Source organism: Sturnira hondurensis, unplaced genomic scaffold, assembly GCF_014824575.4.
Source record: "Sturnira hondurensis isolate 20B ecotype Veracruz unplaced genomic scaffold, ASM1482457v3 Scaffold0010428, whole genome shotgun sequence".
Taxonomy (NCBI): domain Eukaryota; kingdom Metazoa; phylum Chordata; class Mammalia; order Chiroptera; family Phyllostomidae; genus Sturnira; species Sturnira hondurensis.
Window position 1 is genome coordinate 16329611 of NW_028083059.1, and position 13547 is coordinate 16343157.

Consider the following 13547-nt stretch of genomic DNA (forward strand, 5'->3'; position numbering starts at 1 on the left):
ACTATACAGAAAACTAAATTCAACATGAATTATAGACTTAAATGTAAAACTTAGAACCATAAAAATCCTAGAAGAAAACATATGCAGTAAAATCTCAGACATTTTTCATAGTAATATTTTTTCCTGATATATCACCCTAGGCATAGTAATAAGCAAGAAAAATAAATAAATTGGACTGCATTAAACTATAAAGGTTTTGCAAAGTAAAGGAAACCACGAAAAAAAAAAAAGAAAGAAAGAAAAGACAACCCAGTCAATGGAAGAATGTATTTGCCAGTGAATCAGATAAAGGCTAATATCCAAAACTTATAAAGAACATATAAAACTCAATACCAAAAAAAATCTAATTTAAAAATGGGCAAAGGACCTGAATAGCCACTTCACCAAAGAAGACATACAGATGGTCTATACACATATGAAGAGATTCTCAATGTCACTAATTGTCAGAGAAGTGCAGATGAAAACCACGATGTGATATCACCTCACACCTCTCAGAATGGCTATCATCAATACATCAACAAACAAGAAGTGCTGGTGAGGATGTGGAGAAAGGGGAATGCTTTTGCATCATTGGTAGTAATGCAGATTGGTGCAGCTACTATGGAAAACACTATGGAGTTTCCTCAAAAAATTAAAAATGGAATTTCCTTTTGACCCAGCATGTCTACTTCTGGATATTTATCCAAAGAAACCCAAAACACTAATTCAAAAGAATATATACACCCCTGTGTTCACTGCAACATTATTTACTATAGCCATGATTTAGAAGTAGCCCTACTGTCCATCAGTAGATAAGTAGATAAAACAGATGTGGTACATTTACACAATGGAATACTACTTAACCATGAAAAATAAGAAAATTTTACCCTTTGTGACAGCATGGATGGATCATGTAAACACTACGCTAAATGAAATAAGCCAGTCAGATAAAAACAAATATGTGATTTCACTCACATGTAGAATCTAATGAACAAACTGAACTAAAAACAAAATAGCCCTGGCTGCTGTAGCTCAGTGGATTGAGTGTGGGCCTGCGAACCACATGATAGAGGTTTGATTCCCAGTCAGGGCACATGCCTGGGTTGCAGGCCAGTTCCCAGCAGGGAACTTATTACCTATTACAACTGTACTTGTAATTCTGGATGTTTACACTTGTAGTAATAAGTTACAGAATATTAATTCCTGAAACAAGAATGGCATTTGCTATTGATTTATAGTTGGAAAAGGCAGTCACTGAGACAGAACAAATAAATGGTCATAATGAGCAGTTGCTGCTGACTCAGCCTGTGTTTTCACCATTTTCCTAAATTTTGTTCTTACACAGAGCAATGTATAAAGAAACAAAACACAACCTTTGTATGCTTTAGAATTCAGTTTCAAATTTATATGTTTGGTTTAAATATATACTCAAATTGTCAAGTGGATGAAAAAGCAGAACCCACATCACTCTAGAGGCTACTTTCTCTTAGTTCATTTTCTTGAAATTGATTACATATTGATCAATTCATCTAGCTAAATGATTTGTTCTGATACACAAAAGTTTTTGAAAGTCATAAATTAATTTCAAAGAAGTGTTACTTATATAATCTACACACACACACACACACACACACACACACACACACACACATATATATATATATGTATGTTTAAAATGAAATTTCTCTAAAGTGACAAGTGCATGGTAAAACAAAATTGCACATAGGATCTTACAAAAAAGAAAAAAAGCTGTGTTCTCATCACATAACTTTTCCTACTTGTCCTCAGGCAAATTTTGTGATATCTTTATCATAATAATTCTGGTGATTTTTTTATAATTTTTTGAAACCATGTCTAGTCTTTCCTTGCTAACATATTGAATTTGAAGAGTATAGGTTTATATCCTAATTTATTACCTCTTAGCCCTTCCTCTCACCTTTCATATTTATATCTTCAACTTTCCATTTTCTGAGATAGTATCTATAATTAATGTAACCAAAACTTTTTGTTTCATTTTACACATTTTGACAAAAATTTTTGACTCTTCAATTTGTAAGAAAACTACTCTATTTTACTGTGTATAATTCACTTTTACCCAAAATATTTGAGGGAAGAATAAGGGTGCACACTATAGACATAGTACTAAAGGTAGTACTAATTCTGTATCTATGTAAATGTTTTTAATTCTTTTATTTATGCTCATGCATTAAAAGCACAACTCCTTTAAAATTCTCTTTAATACAAAAATTATAAAATTATTTTATAATGTAAAATACAAGTATCTAAATATAAACAAGTAAAAAAACATGAGTGCATATTATACACAAGAGCACATTATATACAGCAAAATGTGCTATGTTAGAAACTCTATCCTTTCCTTTACCATTCCCAATAATCTGAAATCCCACATTCAGTTTATAATGCATTGTGGCTACATTCAAGGATTTTTTTGCTTTGTCATTAGGTTGGATCTTATATTTGAAAACTAACATATTATGACTACTCTAATATTGTTCAAATTGGGAACAAGTGTTTCACTAAGATTATATTTCCTGCTCACCTATATATTGTGTCAAACTTGAATCACTGTAAGTGAATATTCCTAGCATTCAGTATTAAATACATTCCATTTTTGAAAAGTACATTATTTGCTAAAATATAAATTTGTTATAGTTTCTTTTTAAAAATATTATAATTGTACTTTTTCTGCACGTTTTTGACTGGGTTCAAGTTTTTAGTTTAGTGTGTCTGTGTTTGTGTTCTGGACCCTGAGAAGGAAGATAACTACTGAGAATGGTTCCTGCTGGCTAACTGGGCTCAAATTTAAAACAGCCTAGGAGCCTTTTCTAAACAGGGTTTTCTAATGGCAGCCACACTTTAGGGAGAAGCCTGCATTAAACTGCCTGCCTCCTGCACTGAACCGTCTTCCTAAACTATATCCTTGCCATTAGAACCAGCCCTTATGAAGGAGTTCCTGGAATTGTATGTTAACCAATAGGACTGATACCTTCCCCATTCAATAAGAGCTGAGCAGCTGTATCCCTGTTAGTACCTTCTCTGACCAATCAGAGCAGCTATATTCTGACTCATTAGGACTATGCCTTTTGGACAAATCAAACAGCAAGGATTTGGAGTCCTCATTTCTATGAGGACAGACTGGTAAGGAACTAGAGGAGAGGACTTCTGTCTTCATAAGCAAGATGCCCAGTGGTTAAAGGAGTACACTTTTCCTTTCTACCTAAAACAGGAGACTACATTTTTCAAGCTGAAGTGAAAACACTGAAGAAGTCTTACCAGACCAGAGCAGAGCTGAATGGAGCAGACAGCATGGAGCAGAGTAGAGCAGAACAGACTAGAGTAGGTGGGGCAGAGCTGTGTCACCTGAAGGCCACCTCACAGCAGTGCTATTCCACAGCCTTGCTGTATCCCAGTTGAGTTCTTTGCACTGAATAGTTTCCTTCTTAACTGCACCCTAAATTAAGGATTGCTGTTGGCATTCAATTGGCATCAACAACCATGGGTTGACTGTGTGTTGTGTATGTTTGTATTTATTATCACACTCTCAGGTCAGTCAACCTTTTTGTAGTACCAAGCCTCCTTTCCACCTAGAATCTGTCTCAAGGAGTTCTCCATTCTCCTGGAAAATTTCTCCTTATTTATTCCTATAACCAACGTTTTCCAGCTTACCATGTGTCAGATATTGTCTTAGGCATTTGGGTTATATTAGTAATTGAATGTTTCTGAGGTCTTTGTTTTGGGATCTTTTACTACTTTTTATATGTTAAAGTCTATGGTTTTCAAGAGTCTTTGACTGTATAACTCTTGAGTTTTATTTCATTTTGTTGGAAAATATCCTGAAGTAAGAATACATGTACCAGAGATAACATTTTTTGAGCTCATATTTGAATGTGGCTTTCATCAGTTCTTAAAAATTGATTTGTGTACATGTCTTTCTAGATTCTAAATTTTCTTCAGAAGCAATAAAACTTTTCTGTATTGTCTTCTGTTTTTAGTATTTCTGATAATCTAATAATATTATTTAGTGGGCTTACTTTCTCACACCTAGATTTATTTAGGATCCTTTATTTAGGCACAGATTTCAGAAATCTTATAAGACTAACATATTTGTTCCTTCTCTGCTTTTGAAACTGTTGTCTAGTATTTCATTGATAATTACTTCTCTTCCATTATTTTCTGCTGTCATTCTGATAATGAAAATAAAATATAGAATAATAATCATGAAAGTAACATTAATAAAATAAAGACAATATGCTTTTATTATATTTAATCTCATTTTTGTTTTCTGATGCTTATTATTTTTAATATAACCATAATTCATGCATGTTTTATACTCTCAAATAGTTCTACAAACAATATCCATAGATTAAAATAGTTTTTTTCTAGTCTCCTTATCTGTTTCTCCAAAAGTCAGTATTTTGATTTAATTTTAATCTTTCTATTTTATGCTACTGATTATATAAACAGGTCATTTTATTGACTCTACTTATACTGAGACAGTAAGCTTAAATAGCTGCTATGTACTTCCTTTATTGTCAGGAAGGTAAATCTTTTTCCCTCACAATCCTAGAAGGAAGTTGGCCTACAGATGTGAATACTATTTCTTGGATTATGAGTTTAATCAGTAAAAGAGAAGTTAAATACTAATAGCTAGAATATACATATAAGGAAGAAACAGAAAGATGCTGTGTAGAGAAGAAGAAGAACAACAACAACAACAACACACACACACACACACACACACACGTATTTAATAGGATAGAGGTGCCATAGAGTTTGAGACTGGCCATATGGGCAAAGACAGATCATGGAAACCTTGGAATTGTTTCAAGATAGACTAAAGGGGGAGATAAAGTCCAATTAGAAAGCCCTATAGAGATTTTTTGTTAAGATGGAAGCAGGGGTAAACATGATTAGCCTCCTTGCACAACCACAGCAAAAATTACAACTAAACTACAAAATAACTGTCACCCAGAATTATCAGAAAATCAAGCTGTATAGAAGTCCAAAAACCAAGGAATTAAAGAAGTCACATTCATTCAGATGGGTAGGAGGTGCAGAAATGTGGAGATGTGGAGATACACAATGGGTGACCCCATATCCACATGTAGCATATAAAAACCAGGAAGGATATGTCGGGATCAAGGAATTCCAGATCCATACCAGAGCACCCAGTCCAGGGTTCCAGTGCCAGTAAGCTAAATAGCCATAATTTCTGGCTGTAAAAACTAGTAGGGGTGGGGTTGCAGAAGAAACTTCAGGATTTTCAGCCACCTTCCCATAAAGGGTCTGCAATGGAATTAGAATTTATGGAGACTCACTCCCTCTGGGCTCCAGCAACCAGGGCAGCAGCTTGATGGGCACCAGTTACACAGGGAGAGAAACTGAAGTGCCTGGCATCAGGATGAGTTTTGGGGGACAGATTCCTCCCAAACAAATTTCCAGAGGCCAGGCAGGGACCATTGTCTTTCTTTTCTGAGCACTGCCCACCCCTCCAGATCCAAAGAGTGGCAACACCATACCTGAGACTCCAACCACCTGGTTCAAATGGGTTGACCCACGCAGGCAATTACCTAAGGCTCCACCCCATCCAACTTACTGGTGCTCTTTTTTATACCTAAGGTTATACTCTTAGGTTACTCTTTTTTATACCTAAGGTTATACTCTTAGGTTACTCTTTTTATACTCTTAGGTTATACTACTAAGATAGGGAGTAAAGCAGCTATACCTGATACACAGAAAAAAACACAAAGAGGCTGCCAAAAAGAGAAGACAAAGAAATAAAGCCCAAATGAAAGAAGAGAACAAAATTCCAGAAAAAGAACTAAACAAAATGGAGATAAGTAATCCAGTAGATGAAAAGTTCAAAGCATGTTTATTAGGGTTCTCAAGGAAGTCATTGGATTGGGTACTTCAACAGCATAAAAAAGACCTAGGCACAAATAAAGGTTATCCTAAGCGCAATAAAGAAAAATTTTCAGGGAATCAACAGTGGAGTGGATGATGCTGAGAATCAAATCAATTATTTGGAACATAAAGAAGAAAAAAATTAATCACAACAGCAATAAGAAAAAAAATTTTAAAAAAACAAGGATACGGTAAGGAGTCTCTGGGACAACTCAAAACATACCAACATTCGAACCATAGGGATGTCAGAAGGGGAATAGATAGAAGAAGAAATTGAAAACTTATATGAAAAATAATGAAAGAAAACTCCCTTCATTTCGTGCAGAAAATAGACATACAAGTCCAGAAAGCACAGAGAATCCCAAACAAGATGGACACAAAGAAGATCACACCATGACACATTATAATTGAAATGTCAAAGGTTAAAGACAGAGAAACTAAAAGCAGCAAGAGAAACCCAGATAGTAACCTACAAAGGAGCTCCCATAAGACCGTCAGCTGATTTCTCAAATGAAACTTTGCAGGCTAGAAGGGTCTAGGCAAAAAGTGTTAAACATGATGAAAATCAAGGACCTATAACCTAGATTACTCTATCCAACAAAGCTATCAGTTAGAATTGAAGGGAAGATAAAATGGTTCCCAAACAAGGTAAAGCCATAGGAGTTTACCATCACCAAGTCCTTATTATATGAAATGTTAAAGAGACTTATTTAACAAAAAGCAGATCGAAACTATGAACACAGAAATGGCAATAAATTCACAACTATCAACAATTGAACCTAAAAAAAAACCTGAGGAAACAAGCAGAACAGAAACAGAATCACAAATGTAATTTGTGATTACAGAATAGGCAAAGGGTTGTTAAGAACAGTATAAAAAATGGAGTACCAAAAAACTTATATGCATGACCTTCAGGCATAAACTAAGAAGGTGGGGGATTATGAAGGTAATGTAGGGGTACTGAGTGGAGGGGGCAAAGGGGGGGATTTAGAGAACTGTGATACTGTAATATATAATCAGTACAATCTATTTTTAAAATGAAAGCGCTATAATCACCCTTCTGGTGTGGCTCAGTGGATTGAGTGTGGGCCTGTGAACCAAAGCATCACCACTTCGGTTTTCTGTCAAGGCACATGCCTGGGCTGTGGGCCATGTCTCCAATACGTGCTGGAGGCAGCCATGCACTGATGTTTCACTCCCTCTCTCTCCCCTTCCCCTCCCTCTAAAGATAAATAAATACAATCTTTAAAAAAGGAAAGCCTTATAATCTTCCAGATGAAGATTAAATAAATCTCAACTAAAGAAGACATACTGTATTTTGCTGTGTATAATGTGTGCTCACATTTTTGTTCATATTATACACAGGATTATTGCACTCATCATTATTATTATACCCATTATTACCCTGGTATGTAATCATTATGCCCACATATAACGCACATCCTTATTTTTCCCTCAAAATTTTGGGTAAAAAACTGTGCATTATATATGGCAAAATATGGTATATATGACCAAACTAGGCAATTCATAGTATTTGATGGAATCAAACAAAAAAAAGTATCCAAAACACTGTCAACATAAAAATAAAGTCCAAACTTGTAGAGAATTTTTGTGAGTTTATTTGAGCCAAACTGATGAGATATAATGGGGAGTAAGATCTTAAATGCTCCTGAGAATAAGAGTTTTGCAGTTTGTTTTTTATGCATTTGAAATTAAAGATGAATGGTAAAGAAGATTATACGGAGGTTGGGGAGAAAGTAAAATTGGTATCAATTAACAAGATTATATGCTCTCTTGAGGGCTGTTCTGGTTTATCTCAAAATGTGTGTCAACCTAGATGTATAGATACAATGAGTAGGACTTGTTTGAGGCAAAGATAAAAAACCAAAAAAACCAAAAAACCTTTTTACCAGGAAGTTATATGCCTGGGGCATAGATACCCACAAAGACCTGCCCAATTAGAAATTTACTATTAGATCACCCTGTGAAGTTACTTTCCATAGAACTACATTTTTTTCCTCTTCATTCCATATCATGAAGAAAATAAAAGTTTCATTAACCAAGAGAAATGAAAAATGGATTAGAAATGACTCAGTTGTATGGCTTGGGTGCTTGAGGACCTGGTTTTGCTATAGATGACTACAGATCAATCACAAAAAGAATGAACTGAGGACAAAAGCTCACTGGTTCAGATATAAAAATGTTTCATATAAGGGGATATTTTATAAGGGGTCTTCAGGTGGGATGTTATAATTAATAGCGGTTTCTAGAAATGTGAAGCTTACTAAAATAGCTAAGGTTGAAATCACAGACTGAGGAATTAATTCCACAGAAGTGGTGATCAAAAGACATGGTAACATCTGAGGAAATATAGCAGGAAATACAAAAATATATGAAATAATCCAAAGAAGACATCTTAAAGGAACCCTAAATATTTTTTTAAGTTAGGAAAAAATGCATCAGAAGGTTAAGAGCTGTAAATGAAAGCATGATTTTATGGCAACTAAAGGACAAAATAGTTTCAGAATGAAGATGTGGTGAGCAGTTTCTGAAGCAGGGCTTTGCATCAGTGTCTTCTCTGCGGGGATATTGACTCACTCCTCCCCGGCTATCATGCCCTGATACGTCTATGCTCAAGCACAGTCTTCTCAGAAAAAGTTTCCAGCCTTCTCAGCCTAAAGTAAGTCCCCATTATTACCTTCTTATAACTGTTTTTTTAAGTAATTTTTTTCTATACAATTATCCTCAGATACATATATTGGGTTGGCCAAAAAGATTTTTCTTTTTTTTTCTATAAGATGGATCCAGTAGTACTTACCTGCATTTGAAACAATTTTGTTAGATTGTATTGTGGCAACTGTCATATCTGCATGAATTAATAAAAACTTATCAAAATTGGTGAGTTTTTGTGTAGCCATTTTAATGTTGAAGATAGGAGAAAATATGCAGCATTTTCAGCATATTATGTTTGTTTCAAAAAGGGTAAAAACCCAACTGAAATGCAAAATAGAAAAAAGATATCTGTAGTGTATGGAGAAGGTGCTGTGACTGATCAGACCTGTTGGAAGTGGTTTGAGAAGTTTCGTACTGGAGATTTTTTGCTAGACGATGCTCTATGGACAGATAGACCAGTTGAAATTGGCAGCAATCAAATAGAGACATTAACTGAGAACTATCAACATTATGCCACTGGGAGCTAGCTGACATACTCAGAATATCCAAATCAATAAAGTTTTTGGTGCAAATGAAAAATGTCTTAAACTAAACAAACTTTTTGGCCGATCCAATATTTACTATTTGTTCATTATTATGTATTTGCTCATTATTTTTCCCTCTAGATGGATGAACCACAGAGAATAGAAGGTTCTTTATTTTATCCATGACTATATTGCATAAATTTAGCTCTGTTCCTGATACATAGTAGTTACTCAGTATTTATTGAATGAACGGACAGAATTATAGACAATGAGGAAAATGGGGAAGGAAAATTTTCCATTGGATCTGAAAAATAGATTATTAGTGGATACCTCATTAAGAAAATTGCAGGTGGAAGATTAATGAATACCTTATTAAGAGAATTGCAGATGGACTAATAATAATAATAACAGAAAAAAACTAAATGTTTTCTGTGCTTTAGGTACTACATTCATTACATTCCGTGCATTCTCTCATTTGATCCTCAAAACAACTGTGTGAGGTTGTTATTATTTCCATCTCAATTGTAAACATTAGACAATGGAGATCAAGTAACTTTAAGTTTCCTTAGTAAAGGAGTGTTGAAGCTAAGATTCAAATCCATGTAGATACCATGCTTTCAAAATGCACTGATTTTAGGAATAAATGGGAAGTAGCAGAGAATGAGAATATGCTTTACTTCTGATAGTTTACAAAAGAGACTAAAAGACTATTGTGTTGAGGGTGTTGGGGGAGGGTACTTTATAGAACCTGAACATATTTATATACCACAGCTAAAAGGTACTTAAGGTCTTGTCATATTTGCAAACAAGAAAGGCCAAGTGTTGATGTAAAATCTTGAAGGCTTTAGTTGGCCATGTAAAGCTAAGTAAAGACAGCAACACAATATTCTTAGACTGAAAGCAAAAGGAGTGTTATCAAAGCTGGACATAGTAAATTGTAGCTGGAAAGGGCGCAAAGTTAAAATACTTTAAAAATAACATCTTCAGGGCTATTTTTTGGCAGGGGGAGAGTATGTAAGAGAAGAGGACATATGATAATTCAGGAGACTATGGAAAATTAAAAAAAATGATCACTAAAGTATTGGTCAAGTATAAGAAATTGGGAGTGAGGGAGTGAGGAAACAGTTGACGTACTATCTCCCTAATTTCATGGTGTTGGAAGTGAAGCTCATTCTGGCAAAATCTATTGGTATCTGGGATAAATAAAAGTACCACCATAAGAATTAATAAATACTCTTATGAGATTTCCATTACATATTACCTAGACATCACACTGTATAGTAGAAAACTGTGAGGATGATAAACTTTAAGATATTAGATTTGTTGGAGACTCAGACTGGTCTAAAGTGTGTAATTTTCCCTAGTTTGTGAGATACACAAAAACAGAAAAAAGAAACTGGCACACAAGTATACATCCAGTTCATTTATATAAAAATCCTAATATAATGACATTTATAGAGCAATTTATATTTAAAATTGCTGCAAAACTGGGCTTAACAGTTTTAGTGGTTGATATGTAAGCTATAGTGAATCAACATTTTTTAAAATTTCTTTTTGCATACCTTGTGCATTTTTAGCTCAGCATAAGCTACTGTTGTGAATATACAATTATAATGATAATTTAGAGCATGACCTTTGCCTTCAAAAGGCTAATAATGTATCTGTAGTTATAGATGAAAACATATGAAATAATTAGGGAATATTCATGAGATAAATTGTGAAATTCCATTACATATACAATAGAAGAAAATCAAAGGAAAAGTCAGTGTCAGCTAAAGTAATCAAAGGAAGGCTACAGTGAGGTAGATTGGACTTATTCTAGGTCAGGGAAATAAGATTTAAATAAACCACAGAAAGGTGAATGAAAATCACAGTAAGATAATTGATGGGGCCAAGACTTGAAGGTGACAAAGGACAAGGGTCTTGAAGGATGCAAATGCTTCTTCAGGGAGCTGAAGTCACCAAGCCACAATCAAAAGCAACTACACAAAATTCTCAGCAAAAAGAGCCAGAGGCACTGTAGCAGATATTCTGACTGTTTGCAAAGTTAGGAGCAGCAGACCGGCCAGATGGGACTGCAGACACCAGAGATGGGGTGGATCTTTTTAAAAATAGGTATCAAGCTACCCATTGAATTGAAAAACAGCCCTGGGCGGTGACAGGTTTTGAAAAGAATGGTTAGAAAGAAACATAAGACACAATTTTGTTTTTCAGAGTCACAGTTTTACAAACGGAAAATCTCTTCAAACATGAAAGGACAGAATACAGCACAAAGCTCAGAAAGCTTTATTTTCCGATTTGAATTTTCTTTATATCTTTGTAATCAAGTATCATATGACCCATCATTTATCGTGTCAAATATTGCCCTCTTGTAACAGTGGGGAATGGTAACTCACACTGCTGTTACTTTGACATTATTTCTGTAAATGTTGACTCTAATATGTTGCTTGTAGATAAACAGAATCTTTGTGTAAGAATCCTAGGAACTCACTTCAAACAGTATAGACTCCAGCCTTCAGGCATCTCAGCTCTGAGAGATTTGCTGACCTTCAACCCTGGAGCCAGAATAATGTAAAGCCAAGATGATGACATGAAGCCAGAACAACTAAACCAGGATGATGCAGACCAGACCTTCACTTGCCTTATTCGAATGGGCTGTGCTCCTCTGCACATAGAGAACTTTTCAGTCCCCTCCCTTAATCTCTTTGTTCTGCTTTCCCTCACCTCTTTATAAAAAACTCCTCTTGATAAGAAACTGAAATGTCAAGATGGGCTTTGAGATCAGAGTTCCCCATCTTCATTGATTGCTGGTATCAGAATACACCATTTTTCTTTTTATACCAGCACCTGTCTCTTGAGTATTTCTTTAGGAAGAGCAGGCAGCCAGACCTGCGTTCAGTTACATTTTGATATTTTATTGTATATTTAATTTCTCTATGAGTTAAAATAAAAAAAAGTAAGCCTTGGAAAACAGCCAAATCAGCAATAAATAGTACTCATGAGATAACAGTGCTTTTAAAGGTGACTGAAGCACTTATAAAAGTTATATCTACTCTACTTATTTAAAAAAATGTTTATTTTGTATCACTGGTTAGTCTTCTTATGTCTTAGGTATGACTCCCTGTCAGGTATGGTTTGATTTTAAAACAGGTCATGCTGCTTTATTTATTTATTTATTTTTGATACATCAATTACCTTACCAACTTTATATAGTTGATAAGTCAACATGAAGCCTATTGAGAAATTAAAATCTGTCCTGGCAAAATAGATAAGAATGGATGATTAGCTGAATAAAAAATAAATATATAGGTTAATGTATGAACAAATAATTTCAGCTTATAAATGTTTTCATGAGATTATCTGATAAGCTAATACTAATGAAATGTAAAAAAACCTATAATTTTGTGTTAAACATGTTCCTTATCTTTGAATAAAATAGAACATTATAAAAATATTTGGAAAATAAATTTGTTTTTTACAGTGGTCTTAATGAGCTTTAATTTAAATCAATATTAGATTACAGAAAATGAGTACTGAAACTTTCCTTATGCCAAAATGATAAGAGGTTTTCTTTTTATTTGGTTCTTTCTCACTCCCCAGAATGACATGAGTAAGTTAAAAGTGGAACAATTAAATAGGTCATGGTATGTAGAGTTAGTAAATTATTTATTTTTACTTTAATCATTGCAATATTAGAAAGAACTATAGTTATCATTCAAAAGTGCTTTCTTCCAAAATCATTATATAAAGCCAGCATAACTTTTCTACTAGAAGTTCACTCAGTTCAGAAGAAAATTATGCAACAACTTCTATCATAATCATAGAAGAAATAAAAACCTAAACCAAATACTAACAACTAGAATCCAAAGACATTTGAAGAGAACAGTATATAATGTCTGAACTGGCTTTATTCTAATAATGAAAAGGTAGTATAATATTTGGAAATTTATGAATGTAATTTTATTATATACTGAAATAGAATTATATATATAATTTCATTATATATGAAGTTGAAATTTTAATTCAATTTACATTAACTTAATTAAAAATCCCATAATCATCTAATAAATATGAAATATATATTTCATAAAATTCAAAACAACTTTATAATAAAACATATATGTGTAATATGAAGAACATTTTTATTCTGATAATTGTATCTTAATTATGCAGCAAATGTGATATTTCATAATGACATATTACCATCCTTCCATTTGAAATTGGCAATGGTATGACAGTGCCACACATTACTACTTCTATTTAGCATGTATGGCAAGAAAAAGCAAGAGTGAAGATGAAATATAATTACACCTATTTTCAGATGACAAGAAAAAATACAAGGAAATCTAAAATAACCTATAGGTAATCACTAGGATTTAAAAAAAAATTATAAAACTGATAGATTCATAATCTATATAAAAATGCAATCTGATTTCTGTGTATAAG